At 43.1% G+C, this 12232-nt stretch overlaps 1 non-coding gene across 1 annotated transcript; it reads left to right on the top strand.

Annotated features, from left to right (window-relative positions):
* The first annotated feature begins 10893 nt into the window (after nt 1-10893).
* Nucleotides 10894-11012, top strand: LOC145418522 (5S ribosomal RNA). The gene has a single exon (XR_013900713.1). It is a non-coding gene; the product is annotated as a 5S ribosomal RNA (ribosomal RNA).
* The last annotated feature ends 1220 nt before the right edge of the window (nt 11013-12232 follow it).

The raw sequence follows: 12232 nt of genomic DNA, 5'->3' as shown, positions 1-12232 counted from the left end.
TTTACTATTTTCAAAGTTTCTCTCTCTCTCTCTCTCTCTCTCTCTCTCTCTCACTCTAAAGCGTAAATTAATTTGCAGGGCAGACAGGACTCCATAACATTTTACTGTTTTCACAGATCTCTATCTCTACATATTCATCTATCTATCTATCTATCTAAACACACACACTAGAGGTCTGTCCTATGTTGAATAATGTCGGCTGGTGGCAAGGAAAGCAAACACATCACCGTACAAAAAGAGATAATGGGAAATGCTGAACAATCCTTCGCTATGAGAGGTCCATCCAAATACAGTAAGTCGCTTGGTGTCGTCAAGGGATGGAAGGGAACGACTGACGCAATGGCCACCTCGGCACGACATAATTCTGAGCACGACCACTAATGGCACGCTGCTAAATTCACGACGACAGCTGAGTGGCGAGGGGGGAGGTGGAGGCAGACAAGGGGTGGTACGACGGAATGACTGTGAATGAGGAAGATGGACAAAGTGAAAGAGACAGAGGAGGAAGAGGAGGATAGAATGGCTGTGTAAGCAGAGAACCCAAGGAAAAATAAAAATAAAAAGAGCCAAAGCAACGATAAAACTTAAAATTAACAGTAAGCGAGTAATAATTTATAGCCTACATGAGCAAGAAAAATGGAAACCTTTGAGAGTCACACCCACCCCAAGTATCCACTACATCAGCACATCCCAGAGAGTGTTCTTTGTCTTTGGACACAATTTTGACATATCACAAACACCTCAGACACATACCAGACGCACAGGCACACCAGGTAAACTTCCATTACTCACTCTACCCCCCATGAGAGAGAGAGAGAGAGAGAGAGAGAGAGAGAGAGATTCATCCTTCAGAAAGGTACAGTGACTCAGTGAAAGAATGTAAGGGACACACGCTGGTTGGCCGTCCCAGCTACTGGGGCAGAAAGTTATTAAAAAAAAAAAATGAAAAAACACTGGCACTTTTAATGAAATCTGGAAACAACGTGACAGGCAAATTAAATTAAAAAACAAAAAAGGAAGAATAGTGAAAGAAAAAAATTACACCGACAAATATGAAAAACAGTGAAAAATAATTTAAAAATGTGACACACAAATAACACAAAAAATCATAAGCCATGGGAATATGAAGTATGAAGAATGCAAAACACACAAGAAGCGGTGCCAAGGCACAGCAAACCCGTCCCTGGCAGTCATTTTAGTGCTGACATATAAACACAACGCGATATATAGTCAAAGATGTCATATCAAATTTGGTGTAAATCGGGTGAAAACTGACGATTATGTCCATTTGAAAGTTTAGGCCACCCTACCGCTAACTGGGGGATGACCTGCCCCCCCCCCCAATGTAATGAGGCATGTTATAGGCTGCAGATTTGAAAAATGCACCTTTAGGGTTTGGTTTCATGTCGGTATGACGAATTTGAAAGGAGTTATGGCGAAATAATGATTTTTACCCGTCCTCCCCCACCTCCTTTTTTAAAAACAATTTTTGGGTCTACAACCTGCGCCTTGGCCCAATCTGGCCTTTACCTTACTCAGGTGATCAGAAGGTCACAGCCCATCATCCCTATAATTTTAGTCTAAATCGCAGCAGCAGGTTTCCCGTAAAGATGTTAACAGAGAGATAATCAAGCAAACAGACAAACCAGTGAAAACAATACCCGTCCCCTTGCCCCTCCGAGATGGGGACGAGTAATTACAAAATTGAAAATAAATAAATAAAAGGCACCAAAAAAAAATTATGAATAAACAATTACGCAATAAATCTTTAAAAAAAAGTATTTTAAAACGGCTGAAAATCGTTAAAAAATACACAATTGGTAAGAAATGCTAATTCGGCTATAAAAACAGAAAGCAAACATCCCATCTAAAGAACACACACACACACACACACACACACACACACACACACAGTCATCCTCAAAGACAAGACCGGTGAGTGATTAAAATAAAACTAAACACGAACTGAAATATACAAAGAAACTAGAACAATGAAAAACACCAAACAACAGCATAGAAAACTCAGGTCGGTCCACGAGTAGAGCCCGGTGAATATTATTTTGATAAAAGACGAAGGCACGACCAAACACAAAACTATGAAAAGTACATAAAACGGCATTTTAAAGAGAACCAAAAACTGTGAACCTGAACGTAATGTTCAGCGAATGACTATGATAAATATAAAATTATGCATGAATTACAGCACGAAAAAATAGGAAGAAAATCGAAAAAACTAAGAACACTGAACGACGAAATCTAGAAAAACTACCAGCTGAAGAGGCAGTAAAAATCACCATAACCAAAGTCAGTCTAATGTAAACCCTGTAAACGACAATGAAAGAATATAAAAAAGTAATATAAAAAATATAATAAGTACAGTAATATAGCAATAGGCATGCAGGAAAACACGCAAGAAAATATAAAGAAAAGGAAAAAAAAAATAAAATTAATATTAGCCTAAAGGTTAAGCCTTGTGTAAGCCAATTATTGATTACGCAGCAAGGCCGTAACGCGAAACTCCGGACCAAAAATGCACTAAACACCACCTAAAACACACACACACACACACACACACACACACACACACACACACAGAATAACAACACCCAACAAAAACGCTCAAACATTAAAGTCAGGCTAGAGATAAAGCTTGTTGTAGCCGTTGTTTATTTGTTGTTGTAACCCCAGACTCTCCTGGATATGAATTAGGCGAACTGCAGGCTGAATCTGCGCAGCTCGCCATCCTTCCAGCAGAGGACAGGGAAGGAGTTACGGATCGTTTGTATATTTAGGCAGCGGAGCCGGCTATATCGGTGCCACCACGGGCAGGCGTCCCTCACCAGCCTTGTGAACGACAAAAGTAGATTCTAAGCGACCAAAACAGAAGCATAAACGACCCAAAGGAAACTCCCAAGTAAAACAGACAACAGCACGATAAAAATGAAAAATACACGATAAAAATTTCTAGCAAAACCACAATATAAACGATGAAAAATACAAGAAAAATCTCGATAAAAACGAAGAAAGCACAAATAAAATCACAATTAAAGGAAGAAAAACGAAGACAAAACAACGATTAAAACGAAATTTAAAAAACACTAAAAACGAAAAAATAAAAACGAAGATAAACAAAATAACTATTTAGAGGAACAAAAACCATGATAAAAACGAAGAAAAATAAAACCACGAAAGAACGAAGAAAAATAAACAAAATCACGAAAAGACAGAAAAACAAAAGCACGAAAAAAGTAAAAAACAAAACAAGGTAAAACGGAGAAAAAACAGACAAAACCACGATAGAAACGAGGAAAATAATGAAACACGAACAAATATGATTCCTCTTCACGTTATTTCTGTGTGAAGGACAAGAGCACATCCTAAGCGACCACGATGGAGCATAAACGACCAAACCTCCCGGAAAAAAGGATAAAAACCGATAACGTGGGTGATTAATAACACTTAAGATGGAGGGAGAGAGGGAGGCTGGGACGGAGAAAAGGAGGGAGAGAGGGAGGCTGCGACGGAGAAAAGGAGGGAGAGGGGGAGGCTGCGACGGAGAAAAGGAGGGAGGCTGAGGGGGAAAGGCTGGGTGAAGGAAAGGAGAGGAGGGTGGGATGGATGGACGGAAGGAGGGAAGAAGGCTAGGATGGATGGAGTGAGGGAGGTTGAGAGGGAGGTTGGAGGGCGAGAGGGAGGCTAGGAGGGAGAGACGGAGGGAGGCTAAAAGGGCTAGAGGGAGAGAAGGAGGGATAACAGGGCTAGCAGAGAGAGGAAGGTTTGCAAAGAGACAGGAGGGAAACCGACGAGGGAGAGAGGGAGGTTGGCAGGGAGAGAGAAAAGGAGGAAAACCTATGAAGGAGAGAGAGAGGCTGACAAGAATGGAGGGAGAATGAAAAAGGTGGGAGAAAAGAAGGATCGGAGGAACGAAAGCGGAAGACTGGCAAGCAAGAAAGAGAAAGGGATGAGAGAGGGAAGGATGGAAGGTGCGAGGGATGGAGTGAGGCTAGGTAGGTGGGAGATGGAAGGGGAGGAGGTAAGACTAGCAGGCGTTGACAGAGAGAAGAGAGGAACGGAGAGGAGGGTGGAAGAAAAGTTGGAGGAGAGGGAGAGAAGGCTAGAGGAGGGAGGGCTGGGGGAGACAGAGAAAAAGTGGAGAAGAGAGGGAAGCTGGAGGAGAAGGGAAAGAGAAAATGACTGCCGAGGGTGGGTAGTAGGGTAAATGGATGAGTGGTGTGGATGGGGAGTGGATGGGTACTGTGAATGGGGAATGGGTAGGTAGATGGGTATTGTGGATCAGGGAGCTGGTGGGTAGATGGGGAGCTGGTGTGTAGATGGGGCGTGGTGAGTGGATGGAGTGAATGAGGGAGTGGATGAATGGTGTGGATGAGGGAGTGGGTGGGGGTGTGGATGGCGAGTGGGTGAGTGGTGTGGATGAGGGGTAGGTAGACGGGCGGTATGGATGGTGGATGGGGAGTAAGTAGTGTGGATGGGTGGGTGAGTGGGTGGGTGGTGTGAATGAATAAGTCGATGGACTGGTGGTACGAAGCTGGGAATGGGTGGGTGGAAAGATGGATAGAGTGGGTGGATGGTAACCCGTTAAACAAGAAGACGCCATTTTACACCAGTCTTCCTGCCTCTAAGCGATTTTGTTCAGCTCAGCAATGACTCTTTGAACCTGAGGGGATGGGCACCATTAACCCCTTCACTGACAAGTTCTTCATAATTCGAATAAAATTGTCACGTACTTGCGAGAAAGAAGAATGACGTTCTAGGGGTGAAGTGGTTAGCTCATTCATTAAGATAAGGACTTAAGCTTAGCAAACCACAATAGGTCATTCTTATTTTGGCCTTGATTTTCATCCTCGTCCGGCTTATTTCAAGTAGCGAAGTGGCAGAAAAAGACAATACTATGACTGTACATCCTTTCCACAGCACTTCCTCTTGACCATCACCATACTCAAGTATTAATCTCTTGTTTAAGCTTAGCATTCAAGACACACAGATGGCAATTTTAGGCCAAGTTAGAGTGATCAGAATATAGCATACATGTTTCCTCAGCTTAGGAGAGTGACCTAATACTGAAAAGCTTAATGAAGTAAATCTTTAACGGCTCTTGCATGTTATTTACACGTTTTACTAGCTAAGTGGTTTGTACGATACTATACAAGTGAATATTAACTCTCAGACGATAAATACTCGAGTTTACTCTGCCCATTTCCAGACGATTTTATTCCACTAGGGGTTGGTACTTGAGGTGAAGGGGTTAATGAGTACTACCTCTAAACCCTCCAACTTATAAACTATCTTCTGCTCTGAAGAAAATCGTCTGGTGACAGCAAGATATTAAATAATACGTCATAAGCATGAAGGTGTTACTGTGCCAAATACAGAAATATAACAGTGAAAATGAGGTCCTCTCTGGCCTAGGAAAATACATGCCTGGGTGAGCTTTGGATGTGAATTAGTGGACAGGGGAGCTCTGAAGCTGACTGGTATAATTTTAAAGGTAAGCGGAGGTGAATCAGTGAATAAGAGAGCTCTGATATTATAGACTGGCAGCGATATAATACGGAGGCAGATGCAGATGTAAATTAGTGGATAAGAGAGCTCTGAAGCAGGCTGGCAGGGCTTTAAAAAGTAGGCAGGGGTGACAAAGGGAAAGAGTTCTAAAGATGAATTAGTAGGTATCTTTTGGAAATGGGCAGGTGGGTGGGTGAGTGAGTTTGGATATATGCGAGAGAGTTTTGAAGCTGGTTGGCAGAGTTTAACACCTCAAATGTGCACCCTATTTTTTTCTTTTCCATTATTCATGTAACCAGATAGTTTTGCTAAGAAGAGGTACGGCTAATCAAACTGTTGTAGTCAGTTATAGCCTTCATAAACCCCTTCTCTGTTAAACATCCTTTATAAGCTTAATGAAATTGTCCAAAGGTACGACAATATACCAAGAGAAAACGTCACTGGATTAAAGGGGGGAGAAGTGAATGTAATTTGAGTGAATATGAATGTGTATGAATAAATGAGCTCTAGATATGAATAAGGTGATGCTCTTTATCGATGGGTAGGCGTATGGGTGAGCTTGGGAAAGCGTGAAAGGATAATTTGTGGTTCTGGGGAGCTTACTTATTAAGATATGTGGAGGTATACAACTGGATAATAGCCAGTTAGCTCTCATGTGACAACTGAGCCACTATCGTATCTTACAAGCCAAATCGTGGTACCGCACAATTGGCGACTCTTAGTTATGAGGCAGGAATGAGTCTCCTTGACAACTGAAAGGGGTCATGGATCTTTGTCAGGTAAAGAAAAAATACTACTGAACCAAAGACTGAGCCAATAGGTGGGCTCAGGAGGTCGGTAAGGGGGGGGGGGTATGAGGGAGGGCGGCTTGGGAGGGAAGCGGTGTCCTTGGTGTGTCGTGGGTGTGAATAATGACGCCTAAGGAGTCAATACAGCGCCACTGCTCAATACTGTGGTTTGGGGACCAGCTGGGGGTAAAGCCGTGTATATTAATGGTGTGGAAGGAAAATACCAGCACATCCATCACGCCAGGTTACCCTCCACTCTCTCTCTCTCTCTCTCTCTCTCTCAGTTCCTTCCTTCATCACTTCCTCTAGTCTTTCCTCCCTCCCACACTCTCTGTATCTCACTCCTTCTCTCTTAACATCCTTCTTCCTTGTCTCCTTCTACCTTTCTCATTCTTGTCTTCGCCCGTTCCTCGTATTTTATCATCTCTCCTCTCTCCTCCCACCTTCTCTCCATCATTTCCCCCGTTAATCTCTCCTCCTCCTCCTCCTTTTTTCCTCACCGTTATCTTATCTTATATTTTTTTAACCCTCTCCCTACGACGACGCTGTTTTCATATTTCTATGCTCCCTTCGGGCGTATTTATGCAGCTTAGAAGAGTCTCTTTCAACTGGAGAAATCAGCTACAGCCTTTGAAAACCTCTTTAGTAACAGAAGTATATAAAAAATAGATAGTCAGACAGATATATAGATGAAACAGATAGATAAATAGATAGATAGGTAAGCAGACAAAGACGCAAGGAGACAAATAAATAAAGATAAATAAATACAGTAAATCTTAATACACTCGCTTGAAAGTACTCTAATTAACCTCTTCACTCATGTGCCAATATTTATTTTATTCATTTATTTATGTATTTATTTATTTTTTTGCTAGTACGAGATGATTTAATTTGATAAAGGGAAGACGCCTCATAGTGAAGCTGTTCAAGGAGGCCATTACTAAACACTACCGGTTCTAAAAGTCTCTCCTAAGTTATGTAAAGCCGTCCAGTGTTAGCAAGAGTACAAAAAAAATTGTCTTGAAAAGGCAAAAAGAGTGGGGAAAAAAAAAAAAAGGTTAACACAGAGAAGAGGCTGACCCATTCGGTAAGATCACGACATTCGATTTCGCTCTTGTTATCTCCAGACGATTTTCTTCACGGTGAAAGACTTTTTGAATTTGGGAATTAGAGATAGCTTTAATTAACCTTGTGTGTCTGAAAGAAATCCTGAGATGAAAAATAATAATAATCCCGAGGATGCAAAAAAAAAAAAAAAAAAAAAAGAAAGGCGTCGCATGATAAGGTTTAAGGTCTTCATTTCTCTCTCTCTCTCTCTCTCTCTCTCTCTCTCTCTCTCTCTCTTTTCCTCCGGACATTCATTTTAATGATTACTTATTTTCCCCTCGCCCCCCTTCCTTCTCTCCATCCTATCTCTCTTCTTCCTCCCCTCCCCCCTCTCCTCCTCCTGCTGCGACTTATTTTACACTCCTTGTCTTCGACTCTTAGTACTTATAGAACAGCTAAATCAGTTATAACCTCCCCTTTAACATAAAGCTCCCCACCCCCCTAAAAAAAAGGTACAATCCCCCTTCCCGGTCCATGCCTCCTCCTCCCTTCCCTCCTCCCACTCTCCTCCTCACCCCTCCCTCCACTTCACTCCCTGTCCTCCTCCTCCCTTCCCTCCTCCTCTCCCCTTCCTCCACTCCACTCCCTGTCCTCCTGCTCCTTCCCCTCTCCTACCGTATTTCCTTTTTCTCTTCTCCCATCTTTCTATTCCCTCCCTCTAACGCACCTCCTTTCCCTCCCTTCCCACCTTCTTTCTTCGGTGGCTTCCTCCTTCCATCTTTCTTTGGCTCCTCCTTCCTTCCTTTCTTCTTTGTGCGGCTCCCCCTTCCTTCCTTACTTCTTTCTTTCTTCCTCTCCTCCTTCCTTCTTTTTTCCACTCCTCCTTCCTTCTTTCTTTCTACAGCTCCTCCTCCTTTCCTTCCTTCCCTCTTTCTTTCTTCGGCTCCTCCTTCCTTCCTTCTTTCTTTCTTCGGTTCCTCCTTTCCTTCTTTTTTCGGTTCCTCCTTCCTTCCTCCCACCCCATTTTCTTTCTTCGGCTCCTTCCTTCCTTCCTTCCTTCATTCATTCATTCCTTTCCCCCCTCATTCTCCTCCTTTCTCCTCCCTCCCTCCCTCCCACTTTCTTCCCCTCCTATCACCATTTCTTCTTTCCCTGCTTCGTTCCTTCTTTCATTCCTCCCTCCATCCTTTATTCTGACTAGCATCCCCCCCCTCTCTGTCTGTCTGTCTGTGTCTCTGTCTATCTGTCTCTGTCTCTGTCTGTCTGTCTGTCTGTCTGTCTCTCTCTCTCTCTCTCTCTCCACATTATACGTACACGCAAATATTGTCTGTTTATATATGAAGGGGGTCCAGGTCGGGCCAAATTTGTTGTACCCTAATAAAAACACCATTTCATTGTACAGCCATTATTCTTCCATGCACCATCACCATAACGCTCCTCCTCCTCATCATCATCATCATCATTCTCCACTCGCCCCCTAGTCTCCATCATCACTATGCTCACCGTCACCATGACTATCACCATCAACTTTATCATCACTAAAATGATACCATCATCACCATCTTCACCACCCACATCTAGTCATCCTCAGTCTTTCTTCCTCCCTTCACCAAAATAAATTTCTCAAATTTCCCATTCATCCCTAGAACTCTCTCTCACTCCTGCCATTCTTCATACGATCCCCTCCTCCTCCTATTCTTCCTCTTCCTCCTCTTCTTCGCCCTTTTCCTTTTCCTCCTCCTCCCGTGTCTTCCATTCCTCCTCTCTCCCTTCCTCTTTCCTCTATCCCGTTCCTTTCCCTTCTTCCTTCTGTCTTTCCATCCCTCTTCTTCTACTCCCGATCCCTCCGTCCTTCTTTCCTTTCTCCTCTCCTCTCCATCCATCCTCTTCTCTTCTCCATTCCTCCGTTCTTCCATCCATCCTCTTCTCTATCTCTCTCTTCTCCTTTCCTCTCCAATCCTCCATTTCTCCTCTCCATCCCTCTGTCCTTCCATCCCCTCCCCTTTCCTCTCCGACTTTCTATCCCTCCTCCTCTCCTCTCCGTCCTTCCAACATATCTCCTCTCCTCTCAATCCCTCCGTCCTTCCAACATATCTCCTCTCCTCTCAATCCCTCCGTCCTTCCATCACTACTCTTCTTCCCTCTCTCCCAGCCTCGAAAGGACCATAAGGTCTGCTACTGTTTGGTTTCCTTTGTACTCCTTCCATCCCTCTCACTCTCCTCTCGATCCCTCCGTCCTTCCATCCCTTCTCTCCTTTTCATCCCTCCTTAAATCCCTCCTCTCCTCTCCATCTTTCCGTCCTTCCATCCCTTCTCTCCTCTCGATCCCTCCGTCCTTCCATCCCTTCTCTCCTTTCCATCCCTCCTTCAATCTCTCCTCTCCTCTCCATCTTTCCGTCCTTCCATCCCTTCTCTCCTCTCCATCCCTCCGTCCTTCCATCCCTTCTCTCAATCCTTTCTCCTCTCCCCTGAAACCTTTCTCTTCTCTCCTTCCCTCCGTCCTTTCATTCCTCTTCTCCTCCTCCTCCCCATCCCTCCGTCCTTCCATCCCTTCTCTCTTCTCTCTCCCTCTGTCCTTCCTTCCCTTCTACTCTCTACCCCTCCATTCTTCAATCCCTCCTCTTCTCCTCTCCATTTCTCCGCCCTTTCATCCCTCATTTTCTCTCCATCCCTTCGTCCTTCTATCCCTCCTCTCCTCTCCGTCCCTCCGTCTTTCCATCCCTCCTCTCCTCTCCAGCCCTCCGTCCTTCCATCACCACTCCTCTCCTTCCCTCTCTCCCTCCATCCCTCCGCGTCACCAGACGTACAAAACACTGATTATATTCCTCCCTTTCATCCTTGTCAGCTCAGTTCGTGATACAGGCTGGTCCATATACAACACTCGTCGTCCACTCCACCGGCCGATTTATCGTGTGTTGCGGGGACGGCTTAAGACGCGTTTTTGTGAGGCCCAGGCTTGAGCCTGGCTCGAGCCAGACTTAAGCCAAACGTCCATTCCCGTTTTTGCGGTGCCCAGGCTCAAGCCGGACTCGAGCCACTCTTGAGCCAGACTCAAGCCAAGTCGATCCACCCCTGGAGCTGGCTTGAGGTAGCTTGAGTCCGGGAGTGTGACGCCATATGTAAACAAAGATGGCGTCTTCCATTGTGTTGTAAGTGCTGTTCCCACTTTCTTTTCAATATGCCACGAGTATGTGGCTTGCACCGATTGATTTTGATATACAGATATGCTAGAATTTACAGTTGATGCACGTGAGAGAAGAACATGTGTAGCTAGAGTGAACTGGACAGCTCGTTTGTGGTGCAGATCAGATCAGATGGTGTTCACTCAGTATTGCTTTTGAATCAGCACTGGGCTGTTCGTTGTCTTTTTTTTTTTTTAATGTTTTAAAATACGTTTTCTAGCATTTCATACTTCACAGAGGTATTTCTTGTAGTGGTAGAATTTTTTATCTGCATCTTCTTAACGAAACTATTTCAAGCAGTCATAGTTTCATAACTTCGGCACATAGAGCTTTCAATTACAGATCAGTATGGCTGAGCCAACAGCCATACCACGTTGAGTACAACGCTTCCCGTCCGATCAGCGAAGTTAAGCAACGTTGGGTCTGGTTAGTACTTGGATGGGTGACCGCCTGGGAACACCAGATGCTGTTGGCATCCCTACGTGTCAAGTGGGGTTGGTGGAGGATTAGTGCCCCTCCCTGTAAAAAAATTAACTCTAAGCCCTTGGCCACCCCGTGTGGGATACATGGCGTCTGGCAGTGAATGAATCTTCTTTTGCATATGTTAATAACAGTATGTTCTCTAAATTGCCTTCTTCTACCTCATATTTACTTCTTCTATCTTTTAATGCATCACAATTTTTAAAGAAATGTTCAAGAGTTTCTTCCTGTTTTGTTACATAATTCACAGTACGTATTTCCACCAATATACCTTGCTCTCCAGTTTAATATTAAAGTGTTCGAGCAACATCTGTGCAGCAGTATAGAACCCTGTGTGTTTTCATAAAGTTTTTCTTCCTTAATGTCTAATATTTTCTCTTTATAAAATATAATTGAGGATTTGTTTATCAGTTCTCTCCAACATTTTCTTTTTTTCGTATTCATTTACCTTCTTCTTTATTTCATCCTTTTTTAAATTGTCCAGTTGGTTAGTATTTCTTATGCTGATTTCCTTCATATATTCCTGAATATTTTTTATCCATGCATCTCCTTTATTTTTTTCACACAGTTCTAAGAACACTTTTAATGCTAATGAATTATTTTCTTGCAGAAGAAAGCATATAATGAGTGGATGAGGAACAGAGGTATTTCTTGTAGTGGTAATTTACGGTAAGGTATAGTTAAATCTAACAAGCTAACCATATGTTTTCCATATTGTGTGTAGTGATTGGGGACAGTAAAAGCTATTTTTAAAGTTTCATTGAGCTTTATGGAATCCTCTTGTAATGCATAAAGGTATTACTTATATTTATAACTATATACAATAAAGCTTCCTATGCTAAAAAAAAAAAAAAAAAATGAAAATCTGTAATTATTACAATAAGCAAACATTTAACTTGGATCTGAATACAGGCATAACTCTGAATGTAACTTGACATTTAAACTTCACTTAAAATATCACCATTTTTTTTTTTACCCATGCTTCCATGTTGCATCGTCCTCTTCAATATAACTACCATTCCTCCAGTACGCACCGCACTCGCTCTCATTTACTGTTTCTCCACAATCCTTCCACCCATCACATTCTTGGTATTCCCTCACATATCATCTTCCACCTCATTCACACCATCCTATTCTGTCTTTCATTCTCCACAATTTCCACAGTCATACAACCTCCGACAACATCTCCCAAGACATGCAATCACATCCATGACA

The sequence above is a fragment of the Coenobita brevimanus genome, chromosome 1 (genome assembly GCF_032717465.1).
Source record: "Coenobita brevimanus isolate Jiangsu-jjx chromosome 1, ASM3271746v2, whole genome shotgun sequence".
Taxonomy (NCBI): domain Eukaryota; kingdom Metazoa; phylum Arthropoda; class Malacostraca; order Decapoda; family Coenobitidae; genus Coenobita; species Coenobita brevimanus.
This window is presented reverse-complemented; position numbering and strand designations above follow the sequence as displayed.